Source organism: Podarcis melisellensis (assembly GCF_964234715.1).
Source record: "Podarcis melisellensis genome assembly, chromosome: 5".
In the NCBI taxonomy this organism is placed as follows: domain Eukaryota; kingdom Metazoa; phylum Chordata; class Lepidosauria; order Squamata; family Lacertidae; genus Podarcis; species Podarcis melisellensis.
This window is the reverse complement of record NC_138537.1, coordinates 52,353,642-52,371,743: the sequence shown is the minus strand read 5'-3', so window position 1 is coordinate 52,371,743 and position 18,102 is coordinate 52,353,642.

The window sequence follows — 18,102 nt, the reverse complement described above, 5'->3', positions numbered from 1 at the left end:
ACTCTAGTTGGCTGACTTGAAGTACACTTCCTCCAGCCTTGCGTGAAGTGGCACATTAAAAATCAATGCGGAAGGATTTTGTGCATGCAGCTTAGAGTGGCATTGCTTGTCCGCCTGTGGCACTAATGGCTGGAAGACCGAATGAAGAACAGATGCCATACTGGGGGTATTGGTGAGAAGCGGCTGTAGCATACTCTCCATCTATCAGTCATACCGTATTGGCCCGAATATAAGCCACACCTGCAAATAAGCTACACCTTTAAAATTCAAGGCTTATTTGTGGTTGTGAGTGTGGCCCACCTCTGGGCACTACGTCACTCTCTGCACTACCTCCCCAAGCCAGTGCCAGGGGAGGCTTGGGAGTGGTGGGCAGGCTGCATGCCGTTGCCCCGCACTCCTGGGCTGCTTCCTGGGGGGGGGGAGCACGTGGTATGGTCACAAATATAGGCTGAACTTTAACTTTTCACAGCCCAAATTTGGGGGGGGGTGTGGTTTATATTCGGGCCAATACGGTATATCAGTACTGGGAAACTGTCTGTAGGATTCCCATTAACATTCGTGCAACTTCCCATAATAAGTGCTGGTGTCCCACTGCTGACACCACCTTCTCTATGTGTTAAGTCTTCACTAGAATACACACACACACACACACACACACTTGAGTTCTATAAACATATATTTCACTCAAGGCTTGCTGAAGAAGTCATTACTCACATTCTATGGTCCCCCAAAAAACCATTTGGCTGGAGTAGTAGGAGCCCAATATAATTTGATATACATGTGTCATACAGTATGGAGCCGGTTTTTAATATGATGATGTGCTATAAGCCATCAATAAAATGTCCGGTTTCTTTGGAAGATGGAAATCCTGTTTAGATGTATTGCCACCACGATTATATTGGTTTGCAGTGAGCTATAGACAGCTGGATAGAATCAAATTAAAATTAAAAACTCATTGGGAGGAATGGACAGTATTTTCACAGATTGCCCATAAATCTACAATAACTAGGTCTCCCTGCTTGTAACATCAAAAACATTTTTAGTGTCTCATTAGCAGGGAAATTTATTGTTCAACTATTGAACTATGTCAATTTTCAAAAACACTGTGTGACTAATTCCAGAAATCATGGATTTGATTTGTATTCAGTTTAGGTTGCCAGAAGAAAACTGAGCCAAGTTCTTCCCTCCCCAATTGCCGTCTCCCCCCCTCCCCCCACGGGCAGTCAATGAAACGACACTAATCATGAAATTAAAGGACCTTGCATGTCTTCAGTTTGGAAAATAAAGTTCATTTTTAAAATACATATGCTAGCACCCTTCTTTTTCAATAAAGGGAAGAACCACTGCAGCCCTGAGGAGTTCATATCCCAGCTGCGATTCTTTAAATTTTTATTTGGGGTTTTTTGTATATATATAAAGGACTCAACAGCAGTTTTATAGAAGAAGACGTCATTATGTTATGCTGCAGTGTGTTTTCCATCTGTGCTTGTTGGAGAGTTTGTCATAGGATCAGTTTGAAAAATACAGAAAGTTCAACCATTTTCAGCGAAGCACATATGGGATCAGGGGAAAATATTTCATAAGCATATGTTTTGTATGACAGATTATGTGCTAGTGATACTTAAGGTGTTCAGCTAGCAGTCTTAAGCCAGGCTCATGCGTCTGAATTTTGTCCTGTCTCCAGGTAATATTGCTTAAGAGATTTTGTGATTCGAGGACCCACCACCTGCTTGAGGATAAGAAGACACGTGGACACAGTATATTAGGTTAATGGGCTAAAAAAGGCCACAACTTTCTTAATTACAGCATGTGAGAGGCATTGGTTTAGGCATAAAACAGCAGAGCGTGACTCCACCCCCTAAGGAAGGGGTGAGTCTAACAAGGGTTAACCACCAGTAGGGGGAGTCAGTTGATGCAAATACAACTGAAAGCTCAACCTGATGTCACCGGGGGTCATGCCATGGCCCTAGCCACCAGCAAGGACGTCGGACAGGATCCATGACCACCAGATTCCTTTAACGGAATACCCATAAAGTGGAGGGGTAGGCGATGGCCACACCCTGCCCTCCAACAAACAACCATATTCCAATGCCTAACTGCCAACACCTAAAAAGATGTGACGATTTGCTATGAGGTAGGTGAAAAACCAAGTGGCTGGTGCCAATTTGCCAGTAGGATAAAAATTCCTACCAGGCGACAACCAAGGCGACCAACCATAGGTCCATAGCAATGTCAAGAACCAAGCAATGAACTAAAGGGAGTGTGGGTGATCTGATGAAACCCAGCAGCGCAATGAGAGGGAAGCACTGCCGCGGCCGCATTTGAGCGGCTAAACCCCGCCCCTGAACCTCCGCCTGATTGGCTGGCTGGCAGGGGGCATGGCGCGGCAGTCGAGACAGCTGAGCAGGGGCCAGAACTCCCCCTGCCAACATGGGAAATGGCTCCAGCTCACAACTCCTCCCCTCTGTAAGGAGGAGAGGCTTTAGCAGCGGGTACCTGCTTTCTTATAGGGGCGTGGGTGGTGCTGTGGGTAAAACCTCAGGACTTGCCGATCGCATGGTCGGCGGTTTGAATCCCCGCGGTGGGGTGAGCTCCCATCGCTCGGTCCCAGCTCCTGCCCACTTAGCAGTTCGAAAGCACCCTTAAGTGCAAGTAGATAAATAGGTACCGCTTTCTAGCGGGAAGGTAAATGGCATTTCTGTGTGCTGCGCTGGTGCTGGCTCGTCAGAGCAGCTTCGTCACGCTGGCCACGTGACCTGGAAGTGTCTTCGGACAGCGCTGGCTCCCAGCCTCTTAAGCGAGATGAGCACGCAACCCCAGAGTCGGTCACGACTGGCCCGTACGGGCAGGGGTACCTTTACCTTTACCTTTACCTACCTGCTTTCTTAACAAACATGGCTAAAGAATATGGAGGAACAAATAAGTTCATTTGTTCTTAAGGACCTCATTCACACCTTGTATCTGGGGGACAATGATGGTGGGGGGAGGATGTGGACTGTACCTCAGTGGTAGAGCACCTGTTTTGCATGCCAAAGGTTCCAGCATTTCAGTTCACATTTCTTCTAACAAACACACAATTGTTAGATCCAGCCTTTTTTCACTCTGTGAATGGAGCTCTTAAACAAATCACATCACAAAACATTTTAAAAGGTTTCTTGTGTTGATTTGTTGTTTGACCGCTAAGCAATGCAGATTCAAATAATGCAGTGTTCATAATGTATTAAATAAGTGAAATGTCTGAAAAGATGCAAATGGATAATTTTCATGAGTACAACCAGCAGTCACCACCAGACCAACCCTATCTTCATAAGGAACAAGTCTAGTTGAAATCAGCAACAAAACTCTACATTTTAAATTTTCAGATGAACAGAAGGCGCCATGAAGCATGCTTAAGCCACATAGATTACAATAGGAGCACTGAACCCCTCCTTCACATTGTAATCAATGGGTGCTGGTTAACTTTTCTGACTGAATTACGATTGAATTAAATGCTGAGGGGCTCTTTAAAACCAAAAAGGGATCTCAAAGCATTTTAATCCTATACCATCTAATTTTCCCCAAAAGAAATGAAATGAAAATTAGTAAGGAAGCAACCACCTGACATTTACAAAAGCTTCTTTAAAGAACACCATGTTGCCTCATTAACAACGGCCTCCAAGCACATCTCTAGATCACACCAGCAGAACTCCTCCACTCTCATCCAGCTGTGCAGAAGCAATATCTCTCTAACACTGACACACATTAATGAGAAAATGCAGATAGGGCCTTACACTCATTTTTTTAAGGGTAAAAGGCAGGGTCAAATATAAGGCCCATGGGAGGCAGATTGTTCTTTCATAGCTTTTCCAGTTTTGTGATATGTGTGAACTTAGTTGTGTCAAAACAAGATAGTTAATGGTGATTGGGTAATAAATCCATCCTGGTCATAGTTGAAGGCCACTGATACTCAATGCATCTATATGCCTCTGAATACCAGTTACTAAGGATTGCGAGTGGGAGATTGCTGTTGGGCTTATGTCCTTTTTGTGACCTTCCCATGGACATGTGATTAGCTAAGAGAATATTGGTCTGGAATAATGGTCTAGACGGCCTTTGGCCTAATCCAGCAGGTCTCTTCTTGGGTTCTTAATGAGGTTCAACCTGGAGTAGATATGGAGGTGAAAAATCAACATTCCTTTATTCATGTCTGCTCTTCCATATTGTTTGCATTGTTGTCACATTCCCAACTTTGAAGGAAGAGAGAGGGAAATGTAGAACAAGAACAAGCTGAGGACGACCCAGTGATGACATAGCTGGTGACCAGTTTTCTAATGTTTTACACTAAACTAACAGTGTGTGAGATGTCTTCTTGCTGAGGTGTCCCAATCCTTTGGGGGAAGCATGTTTGTACAAAGAGGCCATGAACGAGCAAACTTCTTCATGGGAATAGGTCTGAGGGCTCAATTCATATGAAATGTCCACTAGCATGACTCAGAAAACTTCATGTGGTGCCGAACTGGCCCCATGGAGTTATGATTCTATGACTAAATCCAGCAGTATAGTTTAAAATCATTTTTGCCTCTGCATTTAAGGGTCTTCTTTAGAGAGTACTATGTGTTACTTTCCTTACTTCAAAATGAGATGAGGAACTCCAGCAGCATTTGCAAAGTCCCCCTGTTCCTCCTGCTGGATGTGGAACCCATGACGTCTGCCCCAATGTCCTTCCCTGATGGCCTAAACGACTTAGCTGCTTCGTAGGGGACAAAGAAGGCTGGCGTGTAAACTATCTGTATTGGTGATCTGGTTTATGAATTCCACTGGAGTTTTTAGCAGCGTCTTAAAGACTTTTTATGGTAGTGATGGAGTTTTTCCCCAAGAGGAGAGTAGGAAAAGGTTTTTTTTTTTAAAAAAAAAATGTTTAAGGCAAGTCTGGATAGGTAGACTGAATTTCCCAGTAGGCTACTGACTTATGAACTTTTACACAGAAAAAACTCAAGCAATCTGCCATTTGCTATTTTTGATGCTGTACTCCAAAGCTCACTCTGTTTGCTCTTTTCCCAGAACTTATTGACTCTAAACAGATAGATGAAACTCGGCTCCCTCGAATTTTCTGTTTTCTGAATGTTCAGGGCAATGGAATATTTGCCCATTTCCTCCAAACAATGTTCCTTTGGGAGGTAAGAACACTGACTAGCTTGTGAACAAGCATCAAATATTAACCAGAACAATAATACAGTAATGAATGTGATTTTCTGAGAAGCCAGGTGTATGTTGCTTGGCAGGCCACTGGGTGGCATCTGTTCTATCCATTTGTGCAGATTCCCTTCCTTTCTACTTCCAGCAAAATCTCTGCTGCAGAGTTGGTCCTTCCTGGACAATTAAACCAAATAACTGTGTGGAAATGGCAGTAACTAAAGTGTGTGTGTTTTCCGAAGGTGCAGGGAAGAGAAATAAGGATTTATTTATACAAGCTGCTGTAGAGTTGCCATAAATTTCTTTTATATGGTTCACATTATTGCTTACTGTCTCTTTGTAAGAATTTTTCGCAGCTTATAGGAAAGGCGGTACAAATTCATTGAGCGACTAATTACAAAGAAAGGGAAGAACTACATTCGTTTGTGGAATGTAGGAATCTTGTACGGAATAAAAAAAGGTCAGCCCTTTGTTCTCTCTTTCTAGTTAAAACGTAAGAAGATGCCCATCTGGTCCAGCTGTCTGTGCTCACAGTGGCCAACCAGATGCTTCTGGAGAGTTTACAAGCAGAACCTGGGTGAAACTTGAAATCCCCAGTAATTGCTATTCACTGTCTCACCAGAGTGCATGCTCTAGTTATCTCCTGCTTGGACTACTGCAACATGCTCTACGTGGGGCTACCTTTGAAGCTGACCCAGAAGCTACAACTAATCCAGAATGTGGCAGCTAGACTGGTGACTGGGAGGAGCCACAGAGACCATATAACACCAGTCTTGAAAGACCTACATTGGCTCCCAGTACGTTTGTGAGCACAATTCAAAGTGTTGGAGCTGACCTTTAAAGCTCTAAACGGCCCCGGTCCAGTATACTTGAAGGAGTGTCTCCACCCCCACTGTTCAGCCCGGACACTGAGGTCCAGCGTTGAGGGATTTTGGGTGGTTTCTTCATTGCGAGAAGTGAAGTTACAGGGAACTAGGCAGAGGGCCTTCTTGGTAGTGGCGCCTGCCCTGTGGAACGCCCTCCCATCAGATGTCATAGATATAAACAGCTATCTGACTTTTAGAAGACATCTGAAGGCAGCCCTGCTTAGGGAAGCTTTTAATGTTTGATGATTTATTGTGTTTTTAATATTCTGTTGGGAGTCGCCCAGAGTGGCTGGGGAAACTAGCCTACAATGACGACAACAACTTCTTCTTCTTCTTCTTCTTCTTCTTCTTCTTCTTCTTCTTCTTCTTCTTCTTCTTCTTCTTCTTCTTCTTTGTCTCTGACAGTGGATGCAGAACATAACCTTTATGGCTCTTAGCAACTGATAGCCTCATATTCCATGGATTTGTCTCATTCTCTCTTAAAGCCACCCAGGTTGGTGGTCCTCACTGCATCCTGTGGGAGCAAATTCTATAGTTTAGCTATATGCCACATAAAACGTACTTTCTTTTTGTCTGCCATGAACCTTCTAACATTCAGCTTTGTTGGCTGGCCCCAAGTTCTGGTGTTATGTGGTTCAATGTACCACATGTCCAGAAAGTTTTATGATGCACAATTTGCCTCCCTTCCTGCAGCAGACAATAATGGAGAATGAGGGTAGGGAAATGTACGTTGTGATGCCATTTGAATTAAACCTAATGGACAGAAGAGATGCAATGAAGAGGTCAGTTGAGTTCACATGTGGAGGAAGAATTGAAGGAGTGCTAAGGAGGCAATTGACAAATGTAGCATTAATGTTATGATATTTGACCAACTTGAGCTGAATGTTTTAACAAATGTTATTAACTCTTTGAAAAAGATGGCTAGCAGGCTTAGAATGAAAGGAACCATCAAAATAGACTTTCACCAGATATAGCTACCCAAAATAGCTTTGTCCCTGATGCTGGGTAGCCATGGATGTTGCAGAAAAAGAAGAAATCCGATTGTTGCTTCAGCCAGTCCCTCTGATTTTAGCTCTGCAGCATGTTGTCAAATAGAGCACACCAATCATGTATTATATGTTGTTATTTTAAAGGCTGTGGTGTAGAATGAGGACCAAGAGCACCAAGTATTTACACAGACACCCGAAAAGTGGGGGAAGTGGAAGAGAGAAAATGGTTTATGCACTGAAAATTTTTAAAGTCTAAGAAGACAAGTAACATGCAAAGCAGGACAAAAAGGAGAAAGGATATAATCAAATCTATGTCCATTTGCTTTTTCCAAATGTATTGCTTTATTATTACTAAAAAGAGATAAGGGCAGTGGCTGCTAAGTAGGTCAGTTCAGACTGCCTGTCGGAATAAAAAAGGCAGAGGGTAGCAGGAAGAGTGCACAAAGGGAGAAGCTGATGTCAGGACCTCACTTTTCATCACTAGAATGCTTTGCCACCTATGAATGGAAAGCATTATGAGTGATCTAGATATTGATTACTAATGATGGATGCGCAATAATGTGCCTCATCCTAGTCCCATCATTCTAGTCCCCAAATAAGTTTGATCAAACACACTCCATCATGCTTCAGCTTGGGGGTGGGGTGCTTTATTAAAACAAGAAGAGAAATCTGGATCTACCTGCCCATCCTGCCCTAGTTAGTGCAATTCTGGCAACGGCGAGCTTTTATATGTTCTGTCCATCCAACCCCCAAACCATTGTCTATCCATAAAGTATGTCAAACATCAAGGAGGAGAAGGTTAGTAAAGATCAAGGGAGGTTTGGAAATATAGTGCATTGGTTCTAGTGAGGGGGAAGTGTAACTCAGCTGTGCCAGGATCTACTCTGCTTGTGGTCTTACACTTTTGCGTTGGTCAAACCTTATATTTATGGTTGCCAAAAGTGGGTTGAGTAACAGATGTGACTCCTACCTTCATACAGTAAGCTACATTCCAGGTGGACAAAAGTCCGATGTTTCTACATGCACCTCTCTCGGTCCTCCACCCACGAGGTGCCACCACTGTTCAGTGACGCTTTCCAGCCAGGCAGAAACACTTGAGGAATGTGTAGATCAGGCTGATGACTGGTGAGGGGTGCAGCCTAGGAGAGGGAGTGTGGTTCGAGGATAGGGCTGAAAAGACAGGCTTGGAGGTCATATTCAGCACCTCACCTCACCTCATCCCACACCACCCCTTCCCATGTCTAGGGTTTTATCCCCTTGACCATCCTGCTCAGACCATCAGTTCCAGCATTTAACTTCCTGCCTTCTCCTTCCTCACTGACAGGAAGTACAAGTGGCACCCACCCTGTGGAAATCCCTCCCATCAGATGTCAAGGAGAAGAGTAACGATATAACCTTTAGAAGACATCTCAAGGCAGCCCTGTATAGGGAAGTTTTTATTGTTTAGATGGGGTATCATCACCATTACTGTATATTCAACAGGGGGAGGGGTGTTAAAGGAAAGATAAAGGGACCCCTGACCATTAGGTCCAGTCATGGCCGACTCTGGGGTTGTGGCGCTCTTCTCGCTTTATTGGCCGAGGGAGCCAGCGTTTGTCTGCAGACAGCTTCCGGGTCATGTGGCCAGCATGACTAAGCCGCTTCTGGCGAACCAGAGCAGCGCACGGAAACGCCGTTTACCTTCCCGCCAGAGCGGTACCTATTTATCTACTTGCACTTTGACGTGCTTTCGAACTGCTAGGTTGGCAGGAGCAGGGACCAAGCAAGGTTAATGCATGTGCTCAATTTCTGGAACTTGTGTTTGTATGAGCAACCAACTCACCGGTGAGCCTTAACTATAATGTGATTAACTACTAAATTAGCTGGTGACACTTGACTTCAAAACTAGGGTTTACACACTGGCAGATAAATAGCACATCCACGGACTCCATGTTCATGAAGATTGCTACAAACTTCGTTTACTTGGTTGCAATCCTTTGTTCTGTTCCAGGATATCTTTCCTTGCTGACTATGGCAATTTATGTTCAGACCTCTTGTGAGGGGATGGGGAATCAGTTGGGAAAGCCACTCCTAATAGCTCTCTACATTATCTACACTACTTCAAGGCCACAGCTGCTTGAATTATTTCCACAATCCAAAATATGACATACACGGGGTTTACACATGCCCAGTGCTTTTTTCTGGGGGGGGGGGACACAGGGGTACGCATACCCCTAAACATTTCGTGAAGCTTTGTACTTTTGTTCATTTACTGTATTCATTTTTCCCAATTTGGTGATTTTCTTGAGTCAAAATGAGAGTGGGTTTTTAAAGGAAAGAAAGCACTGCATATGCCTACTTGTCCAAATAAGTTTTCTTCACCTTCCCGTGCCAGACTAGGAATAGGAAAAGCTCTTTTGACCATCTCTGGCTCAAATTTAGGTCAATATGCAAGTTACTACAATAGATAATTTCTCAGACGTTTACTTCCAACCAACTCCTCACCCAGATTACCTGTAGTCCAGGTAACAACATGCTGTTGTTTACTAAGAATGCATGGTGCTGACCTGGGTCCTTCCCATTCAGATTTTCTAATCAAACGGGAAGATGATTCACAGACATTACAATGATTCACAGATCCTTTACAATGCAGGAGTTAATGTTTCATTCCTGTTGCCACTGCTGTAATGTTTGAATTGACCCTTGATTGTTATTCTTTTTCCTTTTCACAGAACCATCATAGGGGCACATTTCCCTTCCATTGCAGAGCTCTTATGCCTTCTCACTTGTTCGTTTGATTTTCTCCTTCATATAACAACAGTAGTGGTGATGAATGCTGATTTCAATGCTTGGTCCTATTCCAGGCTTTCATTTTTGCAGGTAATTAGTTTGGGAACCAAAAAAAATAAAAGAGCCTTATAAAGCTGCACTTTTGCAGCACACAAGGCCACTTATACTGACTATTTGATGAATTGGATGGCTTACCTGCAGGAAACTGGATTTTCAATCTGAGACCTGTGACAGCATGGGAGAACCTGCCTGGATGGGTTAACCCTTTAAACACAGCCATCGCAAGCCCCTTCCTCACCAAGCTCTGGAGCCTAAGGGCAGGCTTAATTAAAAGTTCCTTCAAAATATATTCCCCACTGTTTTGAGCTACTGTGTTTCAAACAGCCTGGTGCTCTGCCAAAGCAGGATCTAGGCATATATTAAAGTGACAGGTACAAAAGATAGCACACCTTTCTCTCCCCCCCCCCCGTTTTCCACTGATCCTCATGCTTGTAAAGTCAAAACCACACACACACACACACACACACACAAACAGAGAGAGAGAGAGAATACCCACAACCTTTTGCTCTTGTCCAGTTAAAAGAGCACACTGCAAATACCTTTTTCTCTTTTTGTGACTGCTTTGAAAGCTCACATTCCTATTCAGTCTTTGTCAATTGGCCAACAATACCATATTTCTAGGGACACGGGTGGCGCTGTGGGTTAAACCACAGAGCCTAGGACTTGCCAATCAGAAGGTTGGCAGTTCGAATCCCCGTGACGGGTTGAACTCCCGTTGCTCAGTCCCTCCTCCTGCCAACTTAGCAGTTCGAAAGCACATCAAAAGTGCAAGTAGATAAATAGGTACCGCTCTGGCGGGAAGGTAAATGGCGTTTCCGTGCCCTGCTCTGGTTCACCAGAAGCGGCTTAGTCATGGTGGCCACATGACCTGGAAGCTGTCTGCGGACAAACGCGGCTTCCTTGGCCAATAAAGCGAGATGAGCGTCGCAACCCCAGCGTCGGTCACGAGGGGACCTAATGATCAGGGGTCCCTTTACCTTACCATATTTCTATGCTTTGGCCAAAAGTTGATGCTACAGTCATCTGGATTCCATAGTGATGATAATAATATAATATTGTGAAATCATCATCTCCATAACTGAAAGTGCTTGATCTACATGACTCACTTATATGCTCCCATCACCCATATTAACTGGGCCAATGGAAGTCAAACAACATCTGAAGGGCTATAGGTGACTCAACCCTGATGTACAATGATTGAAATTGGCATTTCCGGTCAAAATAATAACATAGCAGATGTTCAAAAATAGCTCTTTCTGAGACCTCTGAGAGCTGTTGCCAGTAGAGTAAATAATATTGGGTTAGATGGACAGTCTGATTCGGTACAAGGCAGCTCCTTGTGTTCCTATGGAGAAAGTTAGGCTGAAAATGGGTGATTTGCTCAAGGCTGCCCGCTGAGCTTCCTCGATGAGTGGTGATTTTACACACAAGCACCACATATTCACTGCCGATACTATAGCCATTATTCATTTTAACTAGGATTGCTACCAGCAGGAAGGTGACCATGTTTTTAGGTGGTACACTGAAATCTGTGTTAGGTCCCTCCCTTCAGTAGCCTCTCCACTAATGCCAGCTTGTATGCCTGTTGAGTGGATGTGGGGAACTGTGGCTCCATTGATCTAATTAGTCCCACCAGGTCTCCCCACTTGGCCCAGGTACCAAAACACCCTGTTTGTTGGCTCTGCCAATCAGCTGAACAGTGGCGCCTGGAAAGTCACTCGAGTACAGATGACCAGAGCTCTGCAGTCTGTTTTGCCTGCTCAGTTTGGCTTCAAGGAGATAAGGATCCTGTTCACTGACTGCATCCAGTTGTGTACCACTTCTATTACAGTTTCAAACCCCCAGCAAAGGCATGCATAGTTGGGATTGCATTATATGCTATACTCTCAGTCATTCCTGTATACCAGTTCTGCTAAGGGTGGATTCAAACACCCACATGTCACAGTGTAGTTAATTTTTAAAAAAACTTTTAGAGATATCACTCACTGTTGTGCTTTGACAACAGAATAAAAATAAAATAAATCCAGATCTCTTTATTGTTCCACAGGCAATATTTAGGAAAGCCTCAGTTCTATGAAGAGCTCATTGGAAAACAGAAATATATAGGAAATATGGCACAGAAAAGCTTAGCAGAGTGACATTAGGCTTTGGGGGGAAAGGACTGGTCTGACTTAGGGGGTTATTGACCTAGTGCTTCAACATTGAAGTTGCCGGACCATCGACTTGAGATGGTGAGTTTCTAGTCACAGAAAGAGACAAACATAACCTAGATTATAAAAAATTCTTCATTCTCAGAGAATAGGACCACCGGGAAATTTCAATATGTTTTGAACATGGTTCAACATATTACCCAATGTGGGGATGGCTTTATGGTTTAATTCAAAAATGGATGTGTTTTCCCATCCCAGGTATCCAACTCTCTAGTCATTAGGTACCTGTTATTTTTCTTCTTCCAGCTCTGCTCTCATTTCAGAACTGAGACACAGGCAAATTCCAAAGCTTTTGCATAAGCAGCAAATGGGCAATAAAATAGTGTACCTTAAATTCAAAAATTCTGCCTCAGCCTGGAATTTATCAAAGGTTAAGAGTTATTTTATTTTTTTGAATAGCAAAAACGACTGCACATTGGAATCGCCCCCTCCTCTCCCCTCCCTCTCTTTATTGTTCTTCCAAACCAATGGGACTAAACAGATATTTCAGTCTGGTTCAGATAATTTCCCAATGATCTGCCACTTAAGACAACAGATGTCAATTGTTCTCTCTACCCAGTTGCTTAGTGTTCATGAATGGTCTGATTAAGGTTTCCTGCTGGTAGATAAATGCCAAGGAAAAGCCTAGGCATTTACGGAAGATAAATGCAGAAGGGAAGCAGGAGCATCTATTATCAGGCTGGTAATAACAGAGAATTCTATGAACGTCATTCATGTAATTATACAAAATGATGCATGTGAAGAACTAAATTAAAAGAGGGGCCAAGTTAAGAATGATCCCTTTGTTTGCGTAAGGCATCCTGGGATCTGAGTTCCTGTGACCTAAATAATTATGATCAGCATTTAGGTACTGGAATCAGGGTACTTAACTCAGCATCAAGAGCCACCTTCCAAAAGGCATTGTTTGAGCCAGAGAAACACAGCAAGTAGATGTGCCAAAATACAAATGCAAATTGAATGAACTGGCCTGCGTACAGTAGATGCCAAGCTGCTACTGGCGACCATGTTGGTCTGCGGTAGAATCGCGTTGAGCCACACACCTCTGACTTGATGCCCATACGGTATTTCTCTGAAACAAAATGATTCTTGGCAGACTGTGGAGTTTGAAAAGTTCCACTCATGGAAAAAGGATTCAGTACATGAAGAATTCAGGATCTGGAGAACAGAGGTTGGCCAATTTATCCAAAAACAACCTGTAGCATTCACGTGGCTGGGATAACCCAGGCACCATCAGATTTCCTTTCATGCCCACACAAGGGCTGCCCAGAATTGAACAACTGAACAATCCGTGCTTTACTTCCCAAGCTTTCACATTTAAATGTCATATTTGAGTATACCTTTTAGGGACTCATTCCCCTAAGCCTGCAGAAATGCTATTGGTTATTGATGTGGATGTTAATACAGGAAAATGGTCAACGGTGTCAATGCAGGAAAATGCAGTGCTGAACTACATGATGTTAAACTCCTCATTACACAACATTTGGGTGTGGGCTTTGCCAAACAAACAAGCCATTGCAGACACTGGTGATTTTCATTGGAACTGCAGCATTTACAAGAATATAAGAAGAGTTCTGCTGGATCAGGGCAAAGTCCTACCTAGCCCAGCCTCCAGTTTCCCACAGTTGCCTCTTGAAAGCCCACAAGCGGAGCATGGGGGCAATAGCCCTTTCTCACAGGTGCCTCTGATCCTGGAGGTAGCATACTATGATGATCACAACTAGTTCCAAATGTCTGGCTTATTAATAGGCCGTGCAGCTGAGAATTTGTGAATATGGAACCTATCTGATGAAAATTTTAAAATACTGCAGGAATAAAAGGGGAGCTTAAAAACATACGTTGAACACACTCCTCAGCTATAACCAATTCAGGTTTTAAAACAAATTACCTCACAAATGTTAGGGAGTTAGGAAGCTCCCTTTGCTCTTCCAGTACCCAGTGGTGAAGCTGCATGGTCCACTAATGGGGGCAGAGAGCAGGCGGGGGCACGGCTGGCGGGGCGTGGTGTGCATCCCAGGGGCGTATTACACTGCCCGCAAGGGCGTGGCATGCATTCTGGGGGGGTGGCTCCCGGCACATGGGGGGGTTGCGGGGGGCCCACCATGATGGCACCCTACCAGAATAGTGGTGCTGGGGTGGTCCGCTCCCTCCGCACTCCCATTCCTCCACCAGTGCCAGTACCCAGATAATTACTGTGAGAGGCATTGGACACAAAGCGAGGGAGAGATCAAGTGGAGTGGGAGAAAGACCTAATAGGAAGTTCCAACTATGCAAGAGAAGCAATGAAAGGAGCAAAGATGAAAACAGAAAGAGATATAGGTTTGTATTCAATTAAGTCCATTCGCACCTTCTCAGTCGGACGGCTTTGCGGGCAGGCCCCAGGCCACCACTGTGAACTGGCCTATTGCAGGCCGGATTGTCCTCCTGCTGCCAAATTGGCCATTGGCAGCAGGAATTTTGGGGCATTGTCCTGGGCATGGGAACAACTGACTAATAGCTGCGCTTGGCTCCGCACACAGGACAAGGATAAATCCCTGGCCCGCGGGGCCTACTGTTACTCAGAGTTGACCCAGTGACATTAATGGACTTGTTAGTCATGGCCATTATTTCAAGTTGGTTGAAGACAACCTTAAGTTAGGTGAAAACCATAGAACATATTCTAGATCAGGTTTTCACTACAGAGGGCATTGGGAAGGATCCAGAGGCCCGGTGGTGAATATTGTCCCATCTTTATGGAAGCATCACTCCTTAGTGATGCTTGAATTGGCTGTGACTGATGCCCCCTCTTCCTGACCATTGACCATGTTGCCTGGGGCTGAAGGGAGTCTGAAAGCATCTGTGCTAGGGAGACATTCAAACATAGAAGCGAAACTTCTGACCATACTGTGCTCCTGCAACTGTTCCATTAATTGTGTGGGCAGCTTGCTACCTGTAAGAATTTCACCACCACCACCTTCAGAGCTTCCTGTTGCACTCAAGTAGAGTAGATCCATACTAAGAAATGTGGTTTTGCACATGGATTGCTCTCTCTCATCTCAGACAATGAACTTCAAAGAAGTCACATTAGACTCAAGTGTGAGTGATGAACACTTGCAGATCTTTCCTATGAACAACAGCATTGCAAGTGAGCCAGCCGGCTAACGTTTCCTAAATACATAAATTAATAAAATAAAACCAACAATTACAACCTTATTTCATCAATTCCAATTTTATTCTATTTGCAAACAATAATAGTCCATTATGATAACTCCCAGCACAGAGAAAAATTCTCTGAATAGTTAAGAAAACTCAGAATTAATTTATATGATTGGGTAATCGTTTTCAACTTCATTAAATACTCCGAGACCTCCTAATACATTATCCTTATCTTGATGCTAAATTTTAATTGCATGAAGTCTGGTCCCTCAGTAATTAACACATTGTATGTCCCCACCTAATTCACAAACTAATTGTCATCTCCCAGATCTTAATGTTATTTGCTAATTCTGCCAGGAAGAAAGAATTTTACTGTCAAAACTCCAGAGAAAGTGACATTCCACAGGCACAGCAATGACAAAACAAGTTAATTTACTGTAAAGTCCCTGAAAGATGAGGCTTTATAATTGCATATTTGTTACCTTCGTTAAAAAAGGTAAATGGCTCTTCAGTTACATATTTGCCCATTTCTTACACATTAGAAAAGTGTTAACGAGCCAGATTAAAATTAATTGAAAAGGTCTAAGATCTTCAAAGAGATCTTAACATCATCAAACTTCTAATTGAAGATGAGAGTGGAAGAGATTTAAATAGGTTACTTAAGGAGAGGGAAAGTGAGGCAGGTGTGTTAACTACAGCAAAATGCTCTAAAAAAGAGTGCAAGAAATAAGAAAAATTCTGGTTTTTTAGATGATTTCCTCTGTTGACTTCCCTCTTGTAAAGCACATCAGATAATATACTGCTATGAGTTTGCAGAGGGCAAGGATTCTCTGAAATTCCTGGGTGCCAGGATCTCCCTATAATTTCTGAGATTAGAAAATGTGGGGTTTGAAATCAAGCTGCCTTCCTCAGGAGCTGGGTTTAGAGAGGGGCCACCCAAGAACAAAGACAAGTGATAGCAGAGTCATAACCCTGACAAAAGGTGAGACACTCAGCATCACACAAGAAAGGGGGAGGCTGCCAGGGAGTGTGATGTCATCACAGCATTTTCAGGAGGCTTTTGAAATGAAGGTTACAGGGAGACAGGGCATGCTGGAAACAAAAGGGGAGAAGTTGTTTCTTCCCACAAAGACTGCTGGGAAGAAGGAGAAGGAAATAGGTAGGACTCCATGCAGGAGCTGAAGGGCAAGACCATCTTGGTTGGCTGGAAGGGAGATGGTGTTCAGGATTCCTTGTAAATCCAGTGCTGCACTGCTGTGGAACAAAGCCCACTTGGCATGCAGTGCTCCATACTCTCTCCAAAATATGTAAAGGGACCCCTGACCATTAGGTCCAGTTGCAGACAACTCTGGGGTTGCGGCGCTCATCTCGCTTTCCTGGCCGAGGGAGCCGGCGTACAGCTTCCGGGTCATGTGGCCACCATGACCAAGCCGCTCCTGGTGAACCAGAGCAGCGCATGGAAATGCCGTTTACCTTCCTGCCAGAGCGGTACCTATTTATCTACTTGCACTTTGACGTGCTTTCGAACTGCTAGGTTGGCAGGAGCAGGGGCTGAGCAACGGGAGCTCACCCCGTCACGGGGATTTGAACCGCCCACCTTCTGATCGGCAAGTCCTAGGCTCTGTGGCACCACTCTGTGGCACCACCAGCGTCCCCAAAAATAGAGCCAGGCATCCCCAAAATAGAGCCAGGTGTAAATGTATAATAAACCAAGCTTCCTTAAAGCCCGGAACCCCCTGGAATATTGCTACCATTCAGCAGAGATTGGAAGGGGTATGCAACCTTCATAAGAATGCTACATTTTACATTTTTAAGCTATGAAATGGATGACCGTTGATACCCAGCTATTGCTGACTGCCTTTCTCCTCGCTCTGCCACCAGTTGTATTTGTATTCCTTTAGGGCTGCCATACTTCTGGATTTTCCCAGACATCACCAGGATTTCAAAGGTGGCATTGACGCCTGCGGGGAATTTCTGAAAGGCGGCACTTTGTCCTGGATCTTAGGCAAGTCAATCGAAAAATCACAATTTTGGAGGGCATGTTTGTAGAAAAGCTCAACAGTTTTGGTAGTTTGCGTGTGAACACGCAAAAGTACACTTGCAACAAGTGCAGGCTTGTTGCCTTGCTGGAAGAGAAGGCCCAGCGACCACCTATATCCACACTTTGAGTAACCACGCAAAATGAGGAAATTGTCTCTGTCCAGAGTGGACAGGCCTGGAACAGAGATGCAGGCAGAGTGCTCCTAGGGAGAGGGGCGTAGCTAGCTCCTCCGGTACCTGGTGTGGTGGGGACAGAGCGATCCGCCCATGGAGTCGCCGCCATGCGCCTCTTGTGGGCCCCCTGAATGGATCGATGTGTCAGCAATCCGCCGGGGGATGACAAGATCGCTCCCTGAGCGGATCGACGCTGTGCCAGTGATCTGCCTGGGGGGCAATCGTGTCACCCTCCTTAGGCATGACACCTGGGGTGAGGCGCCCCTCTGCCCCCCATATCCCTACTCCAGTGCCTAGGGAGGAAGAAGATTGCCCAGTGCAGGAGACAAACTCCTGGAGGAAAATGACACTTAAAAGCAGGACTGTCAGGAGCTATGCTGTGTCTCTGGAGCTGCAAAATCGATTTCATGCCCCCTCACCTCAGACACCAATTCTCAGCTCGGCAGGGGTCTTGGTAGACCACAAGCTTCACATCAGTATTTCTTCTTCCTTGCACAAATCTCAGAGTGGTTTCATAGTAAATCTCTCTTTCCAGGGAATTCTAGGAACTGTAGTTCTATGGGTGGACCCTCAGCACCCACAGCAAATTGTAGTTTCCAGGATTCTTTGGGGGAAGTCATGACTGTTCAAATTTCTATGGCAGTTGAGGCCTAAGTTTGTTCTCCCTCTGTCCCATGTAGAGTAAGCCTT